Genomic DNA, 25000 nt, shown 5'->3' on the forward strand with positions numbered 1-25000 from the left:
GGGGAAGCATGATACAAGCGGGAGAGGGGGAGAAGGGAGAAGGGAGGGGAGGGGGAGAAGGGAGAAAGGGAGGGAGGAGGGGAGGAAAATAACAGAGGGAGAGGGAGGAGTGGGGAGGGAGAGAAGGGAGGGGAGGGGGAGGAGGGAAAATAACAGAGTGAGGGAGGGAGGAAGGGAGAAAGAATGAGTGGAGGAGGAGGGTAAATGAGGAAGAAGGAGAAGGAAGGGGAGGAGTGGAAATGATAGGGAGAAAAGAAAAAGGAGGGAGGGGAAGACAGGGAAAAGAGAAAATGAGAGAAGGAGAGAAAGAAGAGAGATAGAGAAGGAGAGGGAGATGAGGAAATGGCAAAGGGAAAAGGAGAAGGAGTAGATGTAAAAGGAGAGAGAGAGAGAGAGAGAGAGAGAGAGAGAGAGAGAGAGAGAGAGAGAGAGAGAGAGAGAGAGAGAGAGAGAGAGAGAGAGAGAGAGAGAGAGAGAGAGAGTCCGGGAAAATGAAAGAGGGAGGAAGAGGGAGAGGGAGAGAAAGAGGGAGAGAAGGAGAACTAGGAAAAGAAAAAAAAGGAGAGAAGGTACAATGAGGGGGGGGGGGGAGAGAGAAGGAAGGAAAATCATCAAAGACGTATTTCGAAGCGAGTGCTCCGAATCCCTGCAACAGCCAGGGAACAGATGTAATGTACTCGGGAAAATAACCACCGTACGCAGTCTCCAAAAGTAATCATTCTAAGCATGCAAAAGTCGATTGAAATATGTCCGTCTCGCATGTGAAGGGGCGGAGGGAGGGGAGAGCGCGCGTGTGTGCGTATGTGTGCGTCAGTGCATGTACGTTTATGTACGTAGGAGGAAGTTGAACTCGGTGTCGGCATAGAAAGACACGCACTCGTTTATGACTAATACATACGCATACGATTCTGCGTATTCTTTTAATTCATCGAGAAGTTCCTGAGGATACACCGCCGCTCCTCCCAAGAGCAAACAGCTGCAACTGACCTGCAACTGACCTGCAACCGCGCGGCGTGACGTGAGCGGCCGCCTACCGGGAATCAGACGCTCCGCCGCTTCCCAGTGCCGCCGCAGGATAATCCCGGGCCCCAGTTTCTCCTCCCTTCCTCCCTCCTTTCCTCCTGCACTCGGTCTGACCTCCTCCTGGCCCCTTATTCCTCCCGGGATTGCATAGCAGGACGAGCGGAAAACCCCGACGTCGACAAGGTATACGTAAGCACTGCGACGCATCGTCATCGCGCGTTTTCATAAGCTCTTTCATGAAGGAAAAAAAAAGGAAAAAATAAAAAATTCACCCTGATTCTTTCGTCACATGAGCCGCCCTCGAGGAAGGAACAACCCTTCCTGCGCCGCCGTCAGGAATAACAAAAAGAAAATCACAGCAAAAACAAAGAGAGGCCTCTCACGCCTGCCGCGCCACCCTCTGAGGGCTGCAATACAATACTCCTCCATGACTGCTTACTGCCTGGCACGTAGGCATCCCCAGTCAGCCACAGCTCTCCGCTTGGGATTATCATTCTGCGTCTCTTCCTATCTCTGTTTGTTTAATTATTTGTCTCTTTCTCTCTCTTTCTCTCTTTCTCTCTTTCTCTCTTTCTCTCTCTCTCTCTCTCTCTCTCTCTCTCTCTCTCTCTCTCTCTGTCTGTCTGTCTGTCTGTCTGTCTGTCTGTCTGTCTGTCTGTCTGTCTGTCTGTCTGTCTGTCTGTCTGTCTGCTCCTGTCCCGTCTAAATGTCTGTCTGTCTGTCTGTCTGTCTGTCTGTCAGCCTCTCTCTCTCTCACTCTCTCTCTTTCTCTATCTCTATCTCTCTCTCTCTCTCTCTTTCTTTCTCTCTCTCTTCTATCCATGCCCCCTCCTCCTCCCTCCCCTTTTCCCCTCTTCCCCTTCATCTCATCCCTTCCCCTCTCTACCCCACCTTTTTTTTTACCCTCCACCCTTTCACTCTTCCCCTTCATCCCCATCCTTCTAACCCCCTTTTTTTATCCCCTTCCTCTCCTCCCCTTCCCTCATTCTGACCAATTAGCCGTCCCTTCTCCTCACGGCCGGTCCAGGAAGCACTAAATCGTGATTATGAGGGAGGGAATCATGGTCTTTGCAGCCCCCGGAAGTAAATACCTGGTCGGCGGTATTCGCTCACAGGGTGGGGGGGATGTTGGGGAGAGGGGGTGGAGAAGGGAAGAAGAAGGAGGTTGAGGGAAGAGGGGGAGTGTTGGAGGTGTTGGGGAGAGGTGGAGGAGGGGAGAAAAGGGAGGCTGAGGGAGAGAGGTGGAGAAGAGGAGTGTTGGGGAAGGTGTTGGGGAGAGGTGGAGAGGGGAGAGGGGGAGGTTGAGGGAGAGAGGAGGTGGAAGAGGTGTTGGGGAGAGGTGGAGAGGGGAGGAGAAAGGAGGTTGAGGGAGAGAGGGTGGAGAAGAGGTGCTTGGGGAGAGGAGTGGAGAGAGATGTGGTAGGGGGAGGTGGAGAGGGGGGGCGTATGGGGGTTGGAGGGGGTGTTGGGGAGGGGTGGAGGAAGGGGAGAAAGGGAGGTTGAGGGGAGAGAGGAGGTGAAGAGTGTTGAGGGAGAGAGGAGGAGTAAGAAGAGGTGTGGGGAGAAGGTGGGAGAGGAGGGGGAGAGGGGAGGTTGAGGGAGAGAGGAGGTGAAGAGGTGTTGGGGAGAGGGTGGAGAGGGGGAGAAGGAAGAGGCTAAAGAGGAAAGAGAGGAGGTGAAGAGGTGTGGGGAGAGGTGGAGAGAGGGGAGAGAGGGGAGTTGAGGAGAGAGAGGAGGGTGAAGAGTTGTTGGGGAGAGGTGGAGAGAGAGGGAGAAGGGAGGGTTGAGGGAGAGGAGGTGGGGAAGAGGTGTTGTTGCTGAGGAGAGGTGGAGAAAGAAGTGGTAGGGGAGAGAGGAGGTGGAGAGAGGGGGAGAAAGGATGGAGAAGTAGATAGGGGGAGAGGTGTAGAGGGGAAGAAGGGAGGGAAGGAGGAGGAGGGAAAAAGGGAGGGAAGGCAGTGGGAGGAGGGAAGGAGAGGGAGAGAGGGAGAGAGGGAGGGAGGGAGAGAGAGGGGGAGAGAGGGAGAGAGAGGGAGAGAGAGGGAGAGAGAGAGAGAGAGAGAGAGAGAGAGAGAGAGAGAGAGAGAGAGAGAGAGAGGAGAGAGAGAGAGAGAGAGAGAGGAAGGGAAGGCGGAAGTAGAGCACGGCGAAGATGAAGGAGAATAGAAGAAGGAATTAACAATGATGAAAAAGGAGGAGCAGGAGGAAGAAAACAAGAACAAGAAGAAGACCAAGAATAATGAGGAGGAGGAGGAGAAGAAGAAGAAAAAACAATAACAAACAGAACAATAAGAGGAAGAATAAGAAAAGGCGCAGAAGGAAGAGAATAGCGAAAGACTGGAAGGGGGAGTGGGGCAACTAGAGGGTGAAGGGGGAGGGGAGGAGGGGAGGAGGGAGGGGTACTGTGGCTCCCGAGCTTGAAAACGTGTCTCTGTTTTCGTGCGCGGCTGCCAGACTTCGTGTTTATGCCGTCGCCTCATGGTTGTCCTTGTTGTTGTTTATACCAGCAGGGAGCGATGGCGCGATGATGGTTGTTGTTGCAGATCCGGCGTGGATTGTGGTGTGTGTGTGGTGTGGGATGGCTAGAATGCGTGGTGGGGTGGGGTGGGGGTGCGGGGTGGGGTGGGGTGGTTGTGGGGGTGGGGTGGGGTGGGGTGGATGAGGGGTGGGGGTGGGGTGGGGTGGGGTGGGAGTGGGGTGGGGTGGGGTGGGTAGCGTGGAGTGGGTGGAGTGGAATGGGGTGGGGTGTGGGGTGGGGTGGGGGTGGGGTGGTTGTGGGGTGGGGGTGGAGTGGGGTGGAGTGGAGTGGAGTGGAGTGGAGGTGATGTGGAGTGGGGTGGAGTGGGATGGGGTGGAGTAGTATGGTGTAGTATGGTGTTGGTAGGCGTGGTATGATGAGCTGCAGCGTCACATAGTGTGTTGTGATGCGTTATAGAAGGGTGTGGTGTGGTGTATCATGAGCCAGTGTAGTAAAAATAGAACTCTGTGGTGCCGTGTGGGTCTGTGACTGTGTCTGTGGTGTATCTTGGTGTTGCTTGTTGGTTAATGCACACTGTTGATCATTATATATATATATATATATATATATATATATATATATATATATATATATATATATATATATATATATATATATATATATATACATACATACATCTACATAGGTATGTATATATATATATATATATATATATATATATTTTTTTTTTTTTTTTTTTTTTTTTTTTGCTTAGCATTTGCATGGGATCGCATATGTACTTGATCATCCTTTCAGCCCCCCTCCCCTCCCCTTCCCCCTCCCCCTCCCCCCTCCCTCCTGCACCTGTATCACTTTCACAACGCTGTTAATACTGCAGATAGTTGGCTGAAAAGATGTATCCTCACTGTATCATTATTACCCTCACGATTTTCCTCCACGTTCCTCTGTATCTGTCTGTCTGGCTGGCCCTCTCTCAGTTTCTCACGCTCACTCACTCTTTCACACGCTCTCGCTCTCGCTGTTTCTCTCTGTTCTCTCTTTTCTTTCTTCCCCTTCTTTACACTCATTCACTGCTTCTCTCATCCTGATTTTTATCCTCTCCCTCTCCCTCACCATGTCCCTCACCCTCTCCCTCTCCAGCTCCCTCATCCTCATCCTCTCGCTCACCTTCACACTCACCCTTTCCCTCACTCTCTCCCTCACCTTCCCCCTCTCCCTCTCTATCTCTCCTCATCCTCACTCTCTCTCCTCTATCCTCGTTCTATCCCTTCCTCCCTCCTCCCTCACCTTCACCTCCTCTCCCTCACCTTCACCCTCTCCTCACCTTCACCACCCCTCTCCCTTTCCCTCACCTTTCACCCTCTCCATTTCCCTCATCCTCACCCTCTCCCTCACCTTCACCTTCCTCCCTCTCCCTCACCTTCACCCTCACTCTCTCCCTCTCCCTCTCCCTCTCCTTCTCTCCCTCCCACCCTCCCCCCTCTCCCTTTCCCTCTCCCTCACCTTCACCCTCTCCCTCTCCCTCACCCTCACCCACTCAGAGAAAGACCCCAATGTTTACACACGAAACATTCCTCGGATATATACATATTTCTTCTTGACATTCCTACCGCCATATTTTTTCCCATCATATTTTCTGAAGACGATCCAGCAAGCCAATGAAATAATTTCCAAAACATGTATAAAACATGAATGAATGAATCAAAAAAGCATCCTCCTTTTTCATCATTTTCCTTACCACGACAGCTTAATCAATGACATGATTTATAAGCACAGCTCTTAATGCAATTCCTTTGTAACTAGCTTGTCGATAATGTTAATACCAAAGCGCTGGAAGAAGAATGACACGTGTACGAGAAAAAAAAGGAGAGACGAGAGAGAAATGGGGAAGGAAAGAGATAGAGATAGAGAAAGAGGAAGAGGAAGAGAAGGAGAGAGGTTGAGTAATAATGAGTGATAATGAGTGATAATGAGAGAGAATGCGAGAATGAGAGAGAGAGAGAGAGAGAGAGAGAGAGAGAGAGAGAGAGAGAGAGAGAGAGAGAGAGAAGAGAGAGAGAGAGAGAGAGAGAGAGAGCGAGAGAGAGCGAGAGAGAGCGAGAGAGATTTTAGAGAGAGAGAGAGAGAGAGAGAGAGAGAGAGAGAGAGAGAGAGAGAGCAGAGAGAGAGAGAGAGAGAGAGAGAGAGAGAGAGGGAGAGAGAGAGAGAGAGAGAGAGAGAGAGAGAGAGAGAGAGAGAGAGAGAGATAGAGAAAGAGAGGTCGAGAGAGAGAGAGAGAGCCAGACAGACAGAGACAGAGAGGCAGACGGACAGAGACACAGAAACAACAACAACAAGAACAAAACAAAACAAAAGCAAATAAGAGCTAACAGAGAGAGAGAGAGAGAGAGAGAGAGAGAGAGAGAGAGAGAGAGAGAGAGAGAGAGAGAGAGAGAGAGAGAGAGAGAGAGAGAGAGAGAGAGAGAGAGAGAGAGAGAGAGAGAGAGAGAGAGAGAAAGAGAGCAGAAGGGGGCAGAGAGTCCTAAACCCATAGATCAATAGTCATTGTTGCTCTAACCATGGTTCTCGGCCAAACGAACTAACAAGAATTTCTTAGAACGCAGATCTCCCGCGCGCCAGGAATTCTGAGCGTTGACAGAGGGGGAGAAGGAGGGGGTGGAGGAGGGGGAGGGAGTGGGGAGGGGGAGAGGGCTGGGGAGGGAGGAGTGGGGAGGGGGGGAGGAAGGGGCTCTTGCATATCCTCCATGCTGGCTTTCTTTTCTTTCTTTCTCTCTTCTTTGGGGTTTCCTATATTCTATTTGTTCGTCGTTATTATTTCTTCGTCGTTCTCTCTTCTTTTATCTCTTTCTCTTTCTCATTTTATCTCTATCTCTCTCTCTCCCTATCCCCTATATCCCCCCCCTCTTTCTCTATCCCCCCCCCTCTCTCTCTCTCTCTCTCTCTCTCTCTCTCTCTCTCTCTCTCTCTCTCTCTCTCTCTCTCTCTCTCTCTCTCTCTCTCTCTCTCTCTCTCTCTCTCTCTCTCTCTCTCTCTCCCTTTCATATCATCCATGCCAGTTTTACTTCCTAATTTTTTCTCTTCTCTCTCCCCCTCTTACGTTTCTCGTTCTTCCCCTTCATTTCATTCCCCGTATTCTTTATTAATTCTTCGTCTTTCTCTTTCTCTTCCGTCTCCGCCATGTCACTTTTCTCTTGTATTAGCTTATCTTCTGCTTCCATTTTCTCCCTTCATTTCTTTCTGTTTTCATTGTTATTCCTTCCCGCACGGATTTTTTTTATTCCTTTCTCTCTATCCTTGCGTTCTCTTCGCTTTTCATTTTTATTCCTTTCTCTCCCTTCTTCCCTTCTCTTTACTATTCATAAAAAAATCTTTTTCTTCCTCTTTTCGTTCTCTCCGCTTCTCATTTTTATTCATTTCTCTCCCTCCTTCCGTTCTCTTCACTTCTCGTCTCTCTTTTCCTTTCCTAGCTCTATCCATTCGCTTCTCTTCCTTTCCTTCCCTTCTTCTTTTCTATTTCTATCCTACTTCTCTCCGTGTTTCTCCCTCCCTCTCTTTTTCTCTCTTCTCTCTTCAATCTCGCTTTCCTCTTCTCTTCCCCCTTTCTACCTCTCTCCTATCCCCTCTTCCATATTTCCCTTCTTCCCTTTTTTTCTCTCTTCCATCTTCTTTTCCTCCTCCCTTTTCTTCTTCCTCTTTCTTATCCCTTCTCCTATCTTATCCTATCTCTTCTCTCTTCCATCTCCTTTTCCTCCTCTCTCTCCCTTCTTCCTCCTCTTTCCTATCCCTTCTCTCCTACCTCTTTCTATCATTTTCTACTCCCCGCTTCCCTCGTCCCTTCTTCCTCCTCTCTCACCTCTCCTATCCCCCTCTTTCATCTCTCGTCTCCCATCTCCCCCTTCGTCTTCACGAGCCTTCATATCGCCAACCCTTCCGTCCAGAGTTTTTCTTTCGGTGTCTCTGTTTTCCTCCGATTTTTTTCCTTTTATCCGCTTCCCTCTTCGCCTCCTCCTCCGCGCTCCATTTTCCGTCGAGCATTTTCGGTCGACTTTACTGTTCGATCTGCCTCGCTTTCTTTTTCTTTCTGTCTTTCGTTCGTTTTTTTCTCTCTGTTTCTCTGTCTTTCTGTCTGTTTCTGTGTGTCTGTCTGTGGGTCTGTGTGTCTGTCTGTCTGTCTGTCTGTCTCTCTTTCCCCGTCCCCCTACCCCTCTTCCTCTCCCTCTTGTTGACACAGATACAGACACAGGAATATATGTATATAACATATATGTATATATATATATATATATATATATATATATATATATATATATATATATATATATATGTGTGTGTGTGTGTGTGTGTGTGTGTGTGTGTGTGTGTGTGTGTGTGTGTGTGTGTGTGTGTGTGTGTGTGTGTGTGTGTATGTGTGTGTTTGTGTTGGTGTGTTGGTGTGTGTGTGTGTGTGTGTGTGTGTGTGTGTGTGTGTGTGTGTCTGTGTGTGTGTGTGTGTGTGTGTGTGTGTGTGTGTGTGTGTGAATGTGTGAGTGTGTGTGTGTGTCTGTGTGTCTGTGTGTCTCTGTGTCTGTGTGTGTGTGTGTCTGTCTGTCTGTGTGTGTGTGTCTGTGTGTGTGTGTGTGTGTGTGTGTGTGTGTGTGTGTGTGTGTGTATGTGTGTGTGTGTGTGTGTGTGTGTGTGTGTGTGTGTGTGTGTGTGTGTGTGTCAAAGCATACATATAAATACAGGATACTGTATCACATTCACAAATGATCTTCATCTGTTTATCTATCAATTATAATTCCCGATCGAACAATAATTCTTATACACCCGTTTCCCCTCGCAGTGATAATCTTGGTTTTAGCAAGATTCTTTAACGACCGACCAAACCTTTAACTTGTGAACCGTTCAACTATGTTCAAGGCGGCAACGTGAATGAAGAAAAACTTGATGTTATCTGCTGTGTTCCAAAACAACAAAAGGTTGTGTTCCACGAACTTGCTCTTGACTCTTATCGCTCCTGGCTCTTAGGGTCGATCTTAAGGGAACACAAGATATGTTGTCTTAAGTTCCTCCGAGTGTCCCATAAAAGCAGAAAACACGGTGCTGGTATTAAATCCATTCAAATATTTTAAAAAAGGAGGAAATTGGGAGATAATCAGAAATGCAAATAATTAAGTCTGAAATAAACCAAAAATACGATAGAAAAAAAATGTAAACACCCCATACGACTGCACGGAGAGACGCTGCCAATTTGATACAGTTTTCTATAGTTACCCCTAAACCCTCGTCAGCGTTCTCGTTTTCTGAGTCATGGCGGCCTGGCATTGTTTACTGCTAAGAAACCTCAAATTATCCCCTTGTTTACGGCCATTAAACTCGCGACTCATGTCTAGTCTTCTCGGGTTAATTCTGACTTCCTAGCCCTGTTGGCTCCCCCTCTTTAATTCGCTAGTGTGAATAGGATAACGCGCCAGATACTCTAAAGAAACTACTGCATCCATCACCTTCTCTCTGTTTCATTTTCTCTCGTCTCTGTCTCTCGTGTCTCTCTGTCTCTCTGTCTCTCCCTCTTTCTCTCTCTCTCTCTCTCTCTCTCTCTCTCTCTCTCATTGTCTCTCATTATCACTCATTATCACTCATTATTACTCAACCTCTCTTTCTCTTCCTCTTCTCTCTCTCTCTCTCTCTCTCTCTCTCTCTCTCTCTCTCTCTCTCTCTCTCTCTCTCTCTCTCTCTCTCTCTCTCTCTCTCTCTCTCTCTCTCTCTTTCTCTTTCTCTCTCTTTCTCTTTCTCTTTCTCGCTCCCGCTCATAACAGCAACATGGCGCCTTAACCTTAAACCTTAAATATATCTCTCTCTTTCTCTCTTTCTCTTTCTCGCTCTCTCGCTCTCTCTCACTCACACACATACACACACACACACACATTTATCACTATCACTCTCCCTCCACCCTCACTCCCTCTTCTCCCTCACTCCCCCCTCTCCCCCTCCCTCCCCTCACCCTCACCCACACCCTCTCTCTCTCCCTCACCCTCACCCACACCCTCTCTCTCCCTCCACCCCTCAACCCCTCACCCTCTCACTCCCTCTCCCTCTCCCTCTCCCTCTCACCTCCCACCACTTACCCTCTCTCCCCTTCTCCCTCCCCTCTCACCACCCCCTCTCTCCCTCTCCTCCCTCTCCCCCTCCCCCTCTCCCTCTCTCCCCCTCCCCCCTCCCCTCACCCTCCCACTCACCCCCACCCTCACCCTCCCTCTCCCCCTCCCTCCCTCCCTCCCTCCCTCCCTCCCTCTCCTCTCTCCCCTCACACCACACCCTCTCTCTCTCTCCCTAACTCCCCCCTCCCTCCCCCTCACCACACACCATCTCCCTCATCTCCCTCATCCTCAACCCCTCTCCTCTCTCCCTCACCCTCTCCCTCACCCTCACCCCTCTCCCACACCCTCTCACCCTCACCACACCCTCTCTCCCTCTCCCACTCACCCTCCACCTTACCCCCCTCTCCCCCACACCATCACCCTCCTCCCTCTCCTCACCACACTCCCTCCCTCTCTCCCTCTCAACCCTCTCTCCTCCCTCCTCCTCCCTCCCACTCACTCCCCCCTCTCTCCTCTCCTCTCCTCCTCCCTCCCTCTCCCTCTCCCTCGCTCTAACCGCAACCCGCTTGTAAAACCACCGTCGACTTACCGTATCCGTCACCACATCCCCGCCCACAGCCTTGCTCCACTAAACATAAACTCATGCACAAACACCAACTCCACCCACTGTCGATTCATTCTTATTCGCTTTGTCTCTCTCTTTCTTTCTTTCTCTTTCTCTTTCTTTTTCTCTCTCTCGTTTCATTTTTTAAAAATCTTTCTGTCTGTCTGTCTCTCTGTCTGTCTGTCTGTCTGTCTGTCTGTCTGTCTGTCTGTCTGTCTGTCTCTCTCTTCTGATTTTCTTTTTTTCAATAATTTTCTTTCATTCCATAGTGTTTCTCTTTCGAACTTTCGTTGTTTCATCATCACCGTCATTCTTTCTTCTTCTTCTTCTTCTTCTTCTTCTTCTACTTCTTCTTCTTCTTCTTCTTCTTCTTCTTCTTCTTCTTCTTCCTTCTCCTTCTCCTTGTCCTTCTCCTTCTCTTTCTTATTCTTCTTCTTCTTCTTCTTCTTCTTCCTTCTTCTTCTTCTTCTTCTTCTTCTTCTTCTTCTTCTTCTTCTTCTCCTTCTCACCTTGCCTCCTTCTCCTTCTCCTTCTTCTCTCTCTTCTCCTCTTACATCTCTCTTCCTCTTTCCTCCTCTTTTTGGTTCTACCTCCTCCTCCCTCCCACCCTCCCCTTCCCTGCCCCTCGTCAACTTCACAGCCGCAAGTTCCCACGTTTACCCCTCCCCCAGAAAAAAAATGAAAAAGCGTAATATATTGATGGCGCAGAAGAGGGTGTAAAAACAAGAGATTATACCTATCTATCGATTCATCTATCTATCTATCTATCTATCTATCTATCTATCTATCTATCTATCTATCTATCTATCTATCTATCTATCTATCTATCTATCTATCTACCTACCTATCTATCAATCTCTCTCTGCTTATCTGCCTGTCTGTTTATCTGTCTGTCTGTCTATCCGTATCTGTCTGCCTATCACCTTATAAATAATTCCTATTTGTTTATTTCTCAACTGACAGACAGACATACGGATAGATAGATGGATAGATAGATAGATATATATATTTCCTGTATTGAAACCCCTATCCCCGCTCGCCACACGGACTGGCTAAGCAAATACACTGACTCGACTAATGTTACGTAAATCAGTTGTATTTATTTGATCATGTCATGTATATATATGGACCACTAATGAATAAAATGAAAATAAATAAATATACAAAAAAAAAAAAAAAAAAAAAAAAAAAAAAAAAAATATATATATATATATATATATATATATATATATATATATATATATATATAAAATGTGAAAAAAATACGACTAACGAAAATGGGAAGTACAAACGACTTTAATAAAAACAACTTAAAAAATGTATTTTAAAACAGCAATGCTCTCCGTTGGATTATTACTTACTGATGTTTTTCTTTTTTGCCGTCTCTCTCCTTTTCCATTTTATTCTTTTACCGTTTTGTGATATATATATATATATATATATATATATATATATATATATATATATATATATATATATATATATATATATATATATAGGTACGTATGTATGTATGCGTGTATAAATACATAGACATATACATACATACATACATACATACATACATACATACATATATATATATATATATATATATATATATATATATATATATATATATATATATATATATATATATATATATATGAGACACAGCAGCACTGAAAGCGCCCACAGCCAGACAACAAGGGCGGTCAACTACACTCTGTATGGAAAGGGCTGTGTGGCCGGAACACCTTGACGCCCATTCCACGTGTAGGCCTATGCACGCCCATTCCACGTGTAGGCCTATGCACGCCCATTCCACGTGTAGGCCTGTGCACGCCCATTCCACGTGTAGGCCTATGCACGCCCATTCCACGTGTAGGCCTATGCACGCCCATTCCACGTGTAGGCCTATGCACGCCCATCGAAGTAAGGAGAAATTCTCTGGCCATTGATCGCACGCTGTCGGCCTACCTAGGTGTTTCTGGGAATTATTTATTGGTTTGAGGCCCGGCACGTTAACCGCTTGGGTATTTGTGGGTGTTTTTTTCTGGTATTTGTGTGTTTTTTCTGGTGTTTGTGTTTTTTTTCTGGTATTTGTGTTTTTTCCTGGTATTTGTGTGTTTTTTTCTGGTGTTTGTGTGTTTGTTTCTGGTGTTTGTGTGTGTTTTTTCTGGTATTTGTGTGTTTTTTCTGGTATTTTTGTGTTTTTCTGGTATTTGTGTGTGTGTGTATTTTTTTGTATTTGATTATTATCTTTGCATATTTGTGCGTATTTTGTGCGTGTCTGGGTGTGTGTTATGTTTATTTATGTTTGTGTGTTTTATTCTGTGCTTGGGTGTACATTCTATTTATGAGACTGAGAGAGAGAGAGAGAGAGAGAGAGAGAGAGAGAGAGAGAGAGAGAGAGAGAGAGAGAGAGAGAGAGAGAGAGAGAGGGAGAGAGAGAGAGAGAGAGAGAGAAAAGAAAGAAAAAAGAGAGAGACAGAGAAAGAGAAAGAGACAAAGAGAGAGAGAGAGAGAGAGAACAGACAGACAGATAGCAGAACACCCGACCGAAAGCCCAAAGCACGACCCACAGGAGGAGGTGAATAAGCGGCAGTGTGTGTGGAGGTATGAAGATAGGCTGGGCGACGGTGCAGCCCACGGTCCGACGCCCACACGCGTCGAAGGCCAACACCCAAACACGCTGCGGACGCCCCTGCTCTTCGCACACCCTCCCGGCCGCCCAACTCCAAGCCGACGTCACTCCGAGAGGCAAATGGGCGGCTGCGGGCGGGCGGGCGGGCGGCAGAAACCACATCGCCGCCGCCGTCGCCGCCCCACGTAGACAAACACGAGGCTCGATCTCACAGCGCCACCGACGGAACAACCTCATCCCCAACATCACCCTCCAACAGACTTAGAGACCTCCAACACCATCGCCAACCCAACCTCATCGCCAACGCCACCGCCAACACACCTCCAACATCTCAACCTCATCGCCAACATCACCTCCAACAGAGTTAGAGACCTCCAACACAACCTCATCCCCGCTGCCCCCACCTCCAACACCATCTCCAACAGACCCCCAACAACCGCAACCGCCCACCGCCCCCCACGGCAACCAAGTCTCTCGCTGGCGCCTCTTAGTCCCCCACCCCACCAACCCCACCCCACCCCTACCCCCCTTCGGATCTTCCACGCCCTGGCTCGCTTCATCTTTCAATTGTAAACAGGTAATCAAAGATATTCACTACGTGCGCGCACACACACACGCGCACACACATACACACACACACACACACACACACACACACACACACACACACACACACACACACACACACACACACACACACGCACACACACACACACACACACACACACACACACACACACACATACATACATACACACACACACACATACACATATATATATACTCATATCTACGTGTGTGTTTGATTTTGCACTTATTCTAAATCAAATATGCACGATACATTCTTAGCTTAATCATATGGGTCCTCGCACTGATTCGCTACAAATAAATGAAACTAGACTCTACTGCTTCTGACAAGTTGAAAGACCTTGTATTTCTGTCATGTGGGTCACATTATGTGCTGTTAGACCGCGAAAGTCTTGGTGTCACTTGATGGCAATAATTGCTTATCTCATGGTGTGTTTGGTTGTTTGTTTTGGTGTGTGAGGGAGGGAGGGAGGGAGGGAGGGAGGGAGGGAGTGTGTGTGTGTGAGAGAGAGAGAGAGAGAGAGAGAGAGAGAGAGAGAGAGAGAGAGAGAGAGAGAGAGAGAGAGAGAGAGAGAGAGAGAGAGAGAGAGAGAGCGAGACAGCGAGACAGCGAGAGAGAGAGAGAGAAAGAGAAAGCGAGTAGTGAGTGAGTGTAAGTATGTAAGTAAGCAAATACGCAAGTAAGTTATCCAATTAATCAATCACTGAGTGAGTGAGTATCTCCAACTTTGTTTACATATATTCCCTTTCGGCTGACACGGAGGCCTCAAAGTCACCTTGCCACAAGTAAACAAAAAACAACTTGCTTTCAGTCTCCACACCCAGCGCAAAAGCTTTCCTTGTTTTAAGCTTGAGGGCCCGAGCAAGCTGTGTCTAACCGTAGTCTTACACACTCATGGTCGCACATTCTTTAGGAAACATGCGTCGAACATCAGTGTATATTAGCTCTGCTCATGTTTCTCTATCTCCTCCTCTTTCTTCATTTCTCTTTCTCCGTTTTATATCTCTAAGGCCAACAACTGTTACAAATAAACAAGTGCGGAGAAGTAGGTGCAATTTCCTTTCTTCTGAAACATTCATGATAACTGAGTGTATCCGTGTAAGAGAAAGAGAATGAGAATAAGTAATATAAAGAGAATGAGAATGAGAAAGATAATGAATAAGAATGAAAGAAAATTAGAATGTGAGAATGAGAATGGCAAAGCGAAAAACGAAAAGAAAATAGAAAGAGAAAAAGACAAGAAGAAAAGAATAAGAAAAAGAAAGAGAACGAGACAGAAAAACAGAATAAGAAAAAGAAAGAGAAAGAGAGGGATAAAAAAAAGTAAAAGAGAAGGATACAGAAGTATAACACTTTTTCCGAAATCAGGACTGACGTCACTTTCTTCCTTCCCTCGAGACGAAAAAGGAGAGAAAGGGGAAGGTAAAGACGGAAAATAAAACCTTTTTAAAAGCCAGGACCAGCTGCGTAGAGAATAAGAGACACTACTCAAAGGAAAACACAAACAAGAAATTCGAAAAAAACAGATTCAAGCAAACACCTGTTGGCCTATATATATAAATAAAAAAATCGTACACACACTTGTAGACTTATACTAAGCACCAAGAAAAACAGATTCGAGCAAACATCTGTAAGCCTATGTAAATAAATCAAAAAATCATACAGACACTTGTAATATGCAAAGAGAAATAAAAAACAGACAGCTGTAGGCCTATACCACAATAAATCGATCCAGCGCCACGTGTAGGCCTATACAAATATAAAAATTCCAATAAAACCGTGCAAGCATATAACCAAAATAATCAGTTTCAAGCAGAGAGGAGTATTCCAAAAGAAACTGGTTCAAACAGGCAGGTGTAGTTCCATACCAAAACAAATATATTCAATCAGACAGGTTTTGTCCGAAAACGAAGGAAACAGATTGAAATAGACACGGACATCCCTCAACAAACAGACACTTATATACTAAGCAGATTCAAACAAAAATCTGTAGGCTTATATCAATAGAAACAGATCCAGACAGGCACAGAAAGGTCTACATATGTATGTGTGTGTGTGTATAAGTATATATTTACATACATGCATATATATATATATATATATATATATATATATATATATATATATATATATATATATATATATATAATATATATATATATATACACACATATAGATACAATATATATACATATATAAATATAAATAAATAAATAAATATATATATATATATATATATATATATATATATATATATATATATATATATATATATATATATGTGTGTGTGTGTGTGTGTGTGTGTGTGTGTGTGTGTGTGTGTGTGTGTGTAGATACATGCATAAACATACATACATTTATATATATATATATATATATATATATATATATATATATATATATATATATAAGTAGCGAGCATATCAATTGAAGCAAATTTAAATAGACATATAGAAATAACAAAAAATCTAAGAATGACACTCACCTGTAGACTAGGACGCTTGAAGTCCCTCCAACAGACGATCCGGAGACGTTCCTCGTGTCCTTTGTGGAGTCTGATCCTATGCGATCGAGCTGAAGATGTTTTACTTCCAGTCGGCACAATCACTTATACACTAGTCTTGGGGGGGTTTAGATTTTAATTTTCCGTCAAGTATTTCCCCCTTTTTCTAGTGAGGTTTTCCAGTGTTAACTAGACACTATCAGAATGTCATATTAAAAAAAGACCTGTGGAGAACACAAGTTAAACAAGGACCAAGCTGGGGAATATGATTGACTACTGGACATATTTCGTTTTGTTAGTAATCGGTTAGCAATTACTGAAACAGCTCGCGTAATCAGCATTCAGCAAATTTCACTGAATTATCACATGTTTACAGCTTATTCGCTTTCCTGCTGCGCCGATTCGTGTATATATATTTTCACAATTTGCAAAGATATTTCCGCTAAAGCCAATCTCAAATACAGCTGCAACTGGTCAAGCACCTCAGCAAGTGGGCAGCATGACCAGTGACATTCCAATAACCTATGGCACACAGATACAGGTCGCGAGTCGTGTAAAATATGAAATAAAAGAGATGAAACCGACATACAAATCATCATCTATACAGGCTATTCATATAGAATACGACAAAAAAAATTAATCCCTTTAAAAATAATCCTTTATAAGACCAAATCATATGAGATACGACCAAAAATAAAACCCTTTATAAAAATAAGTCCCCCGTACAGTCTAAATTATATAAAATACAGAAAAATGCACACATAAATATTCCCTAGACAGACAATCTAGCGAAACACTGCGTCTTAGCACTCCCGGTAACAGCACACGACCTATATAACGGTGTCAAAACCGGTCAGAACTCTGCACTATCAACAGAACCGGTAGATTGCTGCCGTTGCCTCTGATGTAGTGATGTGATAGGTGCTTGGCCTCACCACAGGTCGCTCTCTCGGTTCTTTGTCAGATGCGGTTCGCCCTGATACCCATTTCCCGATGAGATAACGTTATAGCAGGACCTTGGAGAGCGTGGAACCCTCAGTGAATTTTCCGGGCCATGTGGACCGTGAATTGACCCGCGTCAATAAATTTAAGATTTCCTCCACATTACTAGTTTCACAGTTAATTGCAAAAAAATAAGTAACATATGGATAAAATTGAGTTTACCTATGCTAAGAACCTTAAATATCCTTTAATGTTAAGTTTCACAATTCCTAAAACCGAAATACTTTACCACGTAAGAAAATGAAGTGCTTTTGGACCTTAACATCCTTCTGAATTACCTTTCAGGAGTGAAATTCTACCACTAATCGGCAATAGCGGTGTCCCTCTGCCACTTAACGATACACAGGTGGCTTTAATATATAATAAATAACGATTTGGTGAGCGTTACGACACTATCGAAACAGGTGTGGAGGCCAAGCCAACCTCCCCCAAAGATACTGTTTATGATCTGTGTATCAGTTTCTCGGAGGAAATTAGGCTTTCTGTGCCCTTTTCCCCTGTTTGTTTGTCTGTCTGTTTGTTTATCTGTTTATTCATCTGTTTGCTCGCCTGTTTCTGTCTTAGTTTCTTTGTCTCTCTCTTCTCTCACTTTTTTTCTTTTTTTTTTTTGTTCTCGTTCTCTTTCTCTTCCTCCTTTTCCCTCTCTCTCTTCCCTCCCTCTCCCTCCACTTCCCTCCTCGCTCTCGCTCTCGCTCTCCCTCCCTCCCTCTCCCTCCACTTCCCCCCTCCCTCTCCCTCTCCTTCTCCCTCCCCTTCTCCCTCTCTCAACAACATTATCACCCTCTCCTTCTCTACCCCATCCTCCACCCCTTCCTTCACCCACCCCAAGATTCAGCCATGAGCAGCGCCCGTGCAGAAGCCCCCACGAGCGCCCCCCCCCCCACCAGCCCCCTGCGAGAGCGTGCGCGCCCGGGGGAAACCCATGGATGGAGGCGCCACAGGCAGGAGCCGCTTGCCGCCCAGACCGGCTCGCTCGGTGGGCGTAACTAGTGAGGGAGGGAAGGAGGGAGGGAGGGAGGGAGGGAGAGGAGGGACGGAGCGGGTGACTGAGTGAAAACATATACATGTATGTATGTATGTATATATATATATATATATATATATATATATATATATATATGTGTGTGTGTGTGTGTGTGTGTGTGTGTGTGTGTGTATGTATATATATATAATGTATATATAATGTATATAATATATATATATATATATATATATATATATATAAATATATATATTATATAACATATATGTGTATGTGTATATATGTGTGTGTGTGTTTTATATTATATAATATATACATATATATATATATATATATATATATATATATATATATATATATATATATATATATATATATGTTTATACACACATATGCATAAATACATAATATATATATAAATATATATATATATATATATATATATATATATATATATATATATATATATATATATATATATATATATTTATATATATATATACATACACATATACAAAACACGTTTCCCATTTTGGTAATTGACGACCGCCTATGATCACCAATTTAGAAACAAACCCGAAAATAAAACCCGCGGTGGCTCGTTCCCCGAAGTGTAAAATGTTAAAAGTCAACACCAAGTATAAGGATTTCCAGTTCCAATCTGATCCCGCGCTGAGCAGCCTCTTCCCTCTCTTCCTAACGAAGGTAAGCAACTGGCTCGCGGCCTCTCCAAACATTCCCACTCTCGGGATGCCTAATTGCTGTAAATATTGACAGGAACATAATATTATGCTTTTCGAATCGGAGGTGTTAGGCGTACGTGGACAGTTCGGATCGGAGGTGTTAGGCGTACGTGGACAGTTCGGATCGGAGGTGTTAGGCGTACGTGGACAGTTCGGATCGGAGGTGTTAGGCGTACGTGGACAGTTCGGATCGGAGGTGTTAGGCGTACGTGGACAGTTCGGATCGGAGGTGTTAGGCGTACGTGGACAGTTCGGATCGGAAGTGTTAGGCGTACGTGGACAGTTCGGTTCCCGCCTCCGCCGTTCCTTGATAGCGGAGGGAACGTGCATGCGTTAAGCTCTGCCCACGGGTTCGTTAAAAAGAGAAGCACAGGTGTCCGTTCTCGAAATATTGCAAAATATATAACCGATATAATAACAATGATTAGCTTGCACGTCGCCAATTAAGATCGGTAATTAAATCTGCGGAATTCACGCGAAATGGGGACAGGTAGAGAGCTTGATATCAAAGCCGGGTGTGATAACGAATAAACCGATTTGATGCGAAATACCGTTATTAATTGAAACACCTGCATTTACCAGCGCATGTCATGGTGTGAGATGACGGTGGCTATGTACCTGTGTGTGACCCGAGGGCGTTCTGGGGACGGTATGCTACGAGTCACATGGTTATCACACATCAGTTGGTCTTCCTATGTGTGTGGCCGTCACAAGAGCTCGTTTCCACTGCTCTGTATTAAGAAAAACAAGAAAAAGTCGACTGCGTTCTAAATTAACAGAAAATGTAATGTCTAAACTTGGGGAAAATGTGCAAAAGCGAGAGAGAAAAAAAAAAGGAAACTCGTGTCCCAGTCAATGGCCTCCGATATCGTGCGAGGTGAGGGGAAAAAAAACAAAAGTTGTGACGTCAATTCATAACAAAACGCACCGTCAGTCCGAATATTCAACACGCATTGCAGATATACATTTTTTTCCCGATCTCTCTTCTTCCCTTTCGTCTTCCTCCAGCCTATCTCTCCCTTCTCCTCCATCGCCCCAACCGGACAGAGGGGAGGAGGACGGGGAGAATGTCTGCACAACGGACCTACAATATAACAAGTTCTCCCAAGTTCTCCCAAGTCCCCCCCCCCCCCCGGAGGCTCGCAGACCGATATCATCTATGCTTCCATGTTCGAGCTCCACCCACCTCCGCCGATGGACACAGCGATAAACAAATTCTACATGACATAAATAACCGATGTATTCTTGACAGCTAAACACCGTCGCCTCAAAACTGCAACTTCGTCTCCCGTCGCCTGCTGCGTGAGGGCGAGACAGACAAGAGAGATGGGGGAGAGGGGTGGAGGGAGAGGGAGAGAGGGTATGGATAAAGGGAGGGGTAAGAGAGGGGGTATGGGTAAGGGAAGGGTGAGAGAGAGAGAGAGAGAGAGAGAGAGAGAGAGAGAGAGAGAGAGAGAGAGAGAGAGAGAGAGAGAGAGAGAGAGAGAGAGAGAGAGAGAATCTCAAACAGACAGCCAAAAAGACAAAGGCATCAGAAATTAAGTCACAGACAGAGGCCGCGTCAGAAACAGACAAAAGACGGGTCTGCATAGATTTTTTTTTAAGTAGTAAATACGGCACACATTAGCAAAAATACCGCATAATGACCGCTGACCCAGAAGCCGCTGAGAATGCCAAAGGAAAAATACGGTTTCCCTGACGACGCGAGACAGAAGCCATCTGTTCGGCTCCGAATCAAGTGTGAATTTCGCAGCCCCGGGAATCATAATCAGAAGTCGTAAAGAACTCATTTCTTGACACGTAGAAGATAAGACATCTTCTTGGACGTCCAGTGAACAATTAAGAATGATCAGCAAACAAGAACAGCCTCACAGCAAGAACACATCTACTACAATCCTTCGAAAGCACATAGAACGATTCATTGTGCTTGGTGAACGTCTTCCTTGAACAATCGAGCTGTTCCACCACGAACGGCAGAAGCGAAATTATCCTCATTACCCCTGAACTATAAAAAAGAACCAACATACACGGGTGACACTAAAAGCCACATGGAACTAGGAGCCACATGAAACCAAAAATCACATGGAACTAAGAACCACACGGAACTAAAAAACACATGGAACTAAGAATTACATGGAACAAAGACCCACATGGAACTATGACCCAAGTGGAACTAAAAGTCACATAAAACCAAGACCCACATAAAACTAACGCGAAACTAAATGTCACATGAACTAAGAATCACATGTAATGAAGAACATGAAACCAAGAGCGCCACATGGAAATGAGTGTCACATGAAACAAAGAATCACATGCCACTAAGAGCCACAAGGAACTAAGAGTCACATGGAACTGTCTCATGAAACTAAGAGCTACATGAAACTAAGAGTCATGAAACCAAGCCCCACATGATACTAAGAACTTGAAGAGCCACATGAAACTAAGAGTCACAGCACATTCCTCAAATAAAAATACTTTGGTTCCAGTTAACAGTCAAGTGACACCTGTCACGGGACACGGACAGAAGCCATATATATCTAGACATTCGCTAAAGCCAGTTTCGCAGAACGACCACATGTATGCGAAAACTAATATCTTTGCTCTTTCTCACTTTCATTCATTCTCTCTCTCTATCTCTCCCTCTATCTATCTGTCCTTCTCTCTCTCTCTCTCTCCTTCTCTCTCTCTATCTATCTATCTATCTCTCCTCTCTCTCTATCTCTCCTCTCTCTCTCTATCTATCTCTCCTCTCTCTCTCTATCTATCTCTCCTCTCTCTCTCTCTCTCTCTCTCTCTCTCTCTCTCTCTCTCTCTCTCTCTCTCTCTCTCTCTCTCTCTCTCTCACTCTCTCTCTCTCTCTCTCGCGTGTGTGTACGTGAGTGTGTGTACGTGTGTGTGTGTAAGTGTGTGTGTGTGTGTGTGTGTGTGTGTGTGTGTGTGTGTGTGTGTGTGTGTGTGTGTGTGTGTGTGTGTGTGTGTGTGTGTGTGTGTGTGTGTGTACAGCCAGACGAGAGAAAAAAGAGGGCGAGAGATGAGAGAGAGAGAAAAAAAAGCAGATTGGAAAAGTTAAACAAAAGCAAAACAGACAACAAACCCAAGAAAAAAAAAAACTATCCTACACAGAGAACAAATTGAAAACAAATACATCCCAAGCGGAAAAAAACAAGAACACCCCTCTCTACCAGAACAAAAACAACCCAAACGAGAGAACAAGGAAGAACAGCAACACCCCTTCCCTCCCCCCCTTTTAGCAGAAGAGGAGCCGACAAACCCCATCCAATGCCCAGGGTGTTGGAGAGTCGGTGACCTCGTGCCGCGTTAGGGAAGTGCTCAATATAAGGACATGCGCTGCAATGAACGGCTACGCGCCCCCTGCACAATTGATGCCAAAAGAACATTCTCGTTTCTCTCTCTCGCTTTTTCTTTCTTTCTGTATCTTTTTCTGTCTGTCTCTCTCTCTCTCTGCGTCTCTCTCTCCCTCCTCCTCTGTCTCTGTCTCTCTCTCTCTCTCTCTCTCTCTCTCCCTCTCTCCTCCTCCTCTCTCTCTCTACCTCCTCCTCTTCCCCTCCCTCTCTCTCTCTACCTCCTCCTCTTCCCCTCCCTCTCTCTCTCTACCTCCTCCTCTTCCCCTCCCTCTCTCTCTCTACCTCCTCCTCTCCCTCTCTCTACTACCTTCCCCCTCCCTCCTCCTCCTCCTCCTCTCTCTCTCTCTACCTCTCCCTCCTACCTTCCCCCTCCCACTCGCAACACTGACCGTTCTACGCGACAGGGAAAGGGGAAAGCGAGAAAGTAACACAGCTCGCGGTTGTCATGTGTAGATCATCCCTAAGCATCCCGTGCTCTCTCGCCTTCCCGACTGCGGTGTGGGGAAGGGACTGGGTGCCAATGGTGATAGAAGGACTCGGGGAGGACTTCGTAAGGACGGGGGAAGGGATCGGGGAGACGGAGGAGGAGAGGAGGGGGTGGGGGTGACAAGGGTTGGAGAGGGGTGTTGAAGGAGGGAAAGAGGGGGAGAGAGAGAGTGGGAGGGGAAGGAGAGAGAGAGAGAGTGGGAGGGGGAGGAGAGAGAGAGAGAGAGAGAGAGAGAGAGAGAGAGAGAGAGAGAGAGAGAGAGAGAGAGAGAGAGAGAGAGAGAGAGAGAGAGAGTCAGAGTCATAAAGAGAAAGAGAGTCAAAAAGAGAGAAAAAGACATACACACAGGCACACACACAGAGGGGGGCAGAGATAGAGTCATACGGAGAAAAACAAAGGCAGCGAGAAAAAGAGAGAGAGAGAGAGGCAGAGGCAGAGTCATACGGAGGAAAAAACAAAGACAGCGAGAGAGAGCGAAAGTCATAGATAGACATGAGAGTGAGTGAGAGAGAGAGAGAGAGAGAGAGAGAGAGAGAGAGAGAGAGAGAGAGAGAGAGAGAGAGAGAGAGAGAGAGAGAGAGAGAGAGAGAGAGAGAGGCAGTTCGGAGAAAAAAACAAAGACACCGAGAGATAGAGAAAGTCAGAGAGAGAGAAAGAGAGAGAGAGAGAGAAAAGAGAGAGAGAGAGAGAGAGAGAGAGAGAGAGAGAGAGAGAGAGAGAGAGAGAGAGAGAGAGAGAGGCAGGCAGTTTGAAGAAAAAAACAAAGACACCGAGAGAGAAAGTCATAAAGAGAGAGAAAGAGAGAGAAAAGAGATAGAGAAGAGAGAAAAGAGAGAGAAGAGAGAATACATAGAGAAAAAAGACAGAGAGAGAGCGACCAGGCCCACAACATGGCGGAGGTAGGTGTAGCAAGGGCACTGGAGAGTTGCACTGTGCCATTACATTACAGATCGATACAGGCCAAACATTGGACCTTGCATGATAGCAGTTTAGTGACACCCGCTTATAACGAACGCCCCTTATTACCGACCCTCACCCGACGTGAAATGCAAGTGCTGTATATGTACGCGACCAATGCCTCCCTGACACCGGCCATCTTGAGCGAACGTAATAAGCGATTTTTCCAGGTGGTCCGGTTATCGAGGTGCCACTGTCGCTGCCCCCCCCCCCCCAGCGTGCCAGCCTGCCATAAAGCTTCTGTCATCATTAAGCTTTGGCTACTTGGTTCAGGTACGCTACAACCAACGTCTACGGGAGGCTACGAAGGTCAAGGAGTAGGCTGAGGTATATGGCTACTTGGTCACGAAAACGGAATATATAAAATAAAACAATAAATATAATAAAAGTAACAATAATGAGATTAATAATGACAATAATAATAATAATAATAATAATAATGATAATAAAACAATACATGTAATAAAAGTAACAATAATGAGATTAATAATGACAGTAATAATAATAATATTAATAATAAATAAGTCAGTAAAATAGAATGAATTACATTAACAAACATATACGTATAAGAAATTTGTTATCACGGGGAAATAGGTCGATTCGGGTCACATTTCCATAGTGGCGTCACATGTTGGCACAATAAAAAGACATACGGGTACTTGTTTACACTACGCTAAGAGAACAACAATACCAACATGACTTTTTGAAAGAGATAAGGCAATTGTTTGGTCACACAATAAGACTTCTTTTTTTCTTTCTTTTTCGTATGAAATTCTTCCGACGGGCAATTTCGAGAAAGAGAAAAATGCCCTACTTTTTCCCCTTTTTTACTCTTAACTTGTGGATTTGATGTGGATCTAGAAAGTGCGAAGGTAAAGGGGAAGATAATACCAGACGTGTCAGAAGAAAAGTGAAGTCATGTCACACCGTCCATTCGGAAGGACTGTAACAAGAGAAGGGCAGGTATTGTTTGAGACCAACAAGGGCACGATGCTGACACTATCCTGGAGGTCAACGCCTTGCCACCAACGGATATGACAGGGACAAATTGTCATGCTTTCTTGAACGACGTAACTCACTAATAATGTTCCTTTTCTTTGAACAATGGCGAACTAAGTTGCTTTCCACAATTCGTGCTTTAAGTCAGAATATAGTCAGAGGGCAAGGGTATGTACACAGACTGCATTCATCAACATGGCATCTATTTCCAATTCATAATCAATAAAAATGGAGATCCGTCCACATATCCGTAATACACCGTCATTAAATTAAAAGCTATTTTCCAGGACCTGGAATCATTACGGCAATGATTACACCAAGTGAGAACAGGAAGCGATCAGAATGCGGTCTGACTTAGGCCTAATTCTTTCATCACGGAGGCCTTCGGTGAAACTGTTAAGGTTCCTCGGCTCAGGTGGAGACGAAAGTCGGGGCGCTGTCACCAGGAGCCGCTGGGCCGTGTCTTTCCGCCTCTCCGCTGGTAAACAGAAGGCTGAAAACGTGGCTGTAAATCACACTTCCTCTCATAATAAACAATACTTCGATCTTGTGCCAACTTCTGAG

General features: G+C 45.3%; 1 protein-coding gene across 1 annotated transcript in view; it reads right to left on the reverse strand.

Moving 5' to 3' along the window:
• The window catches only part of LOC113815287 (cytokine receptor), a gene marked incomplete in the record, with an annotated part of 89078 nt that overhangs the window by 56880 nt on the left and 7198 nt on the right, over nt 1-25000 (reverse strand). The window contains 1 exon segment of the mRNA XM_070131454.1: nt 15884-16125.

This window comes from Penaeus vannamei, chromosome 16, assembly GCF_042767895.1.
Source record: "Penaeus vannamei isolate JL-2024 chromosome 16, ASM4276789v1, whole genome shotgun sequence".
Taxonomy (NCBI): domain Eukaryota; kingdom Metazoa; phylum Arthropoda; class Malacostraca; order Decapoda; family Penaeidae; genus Penaeus; species Penaeus vannamei.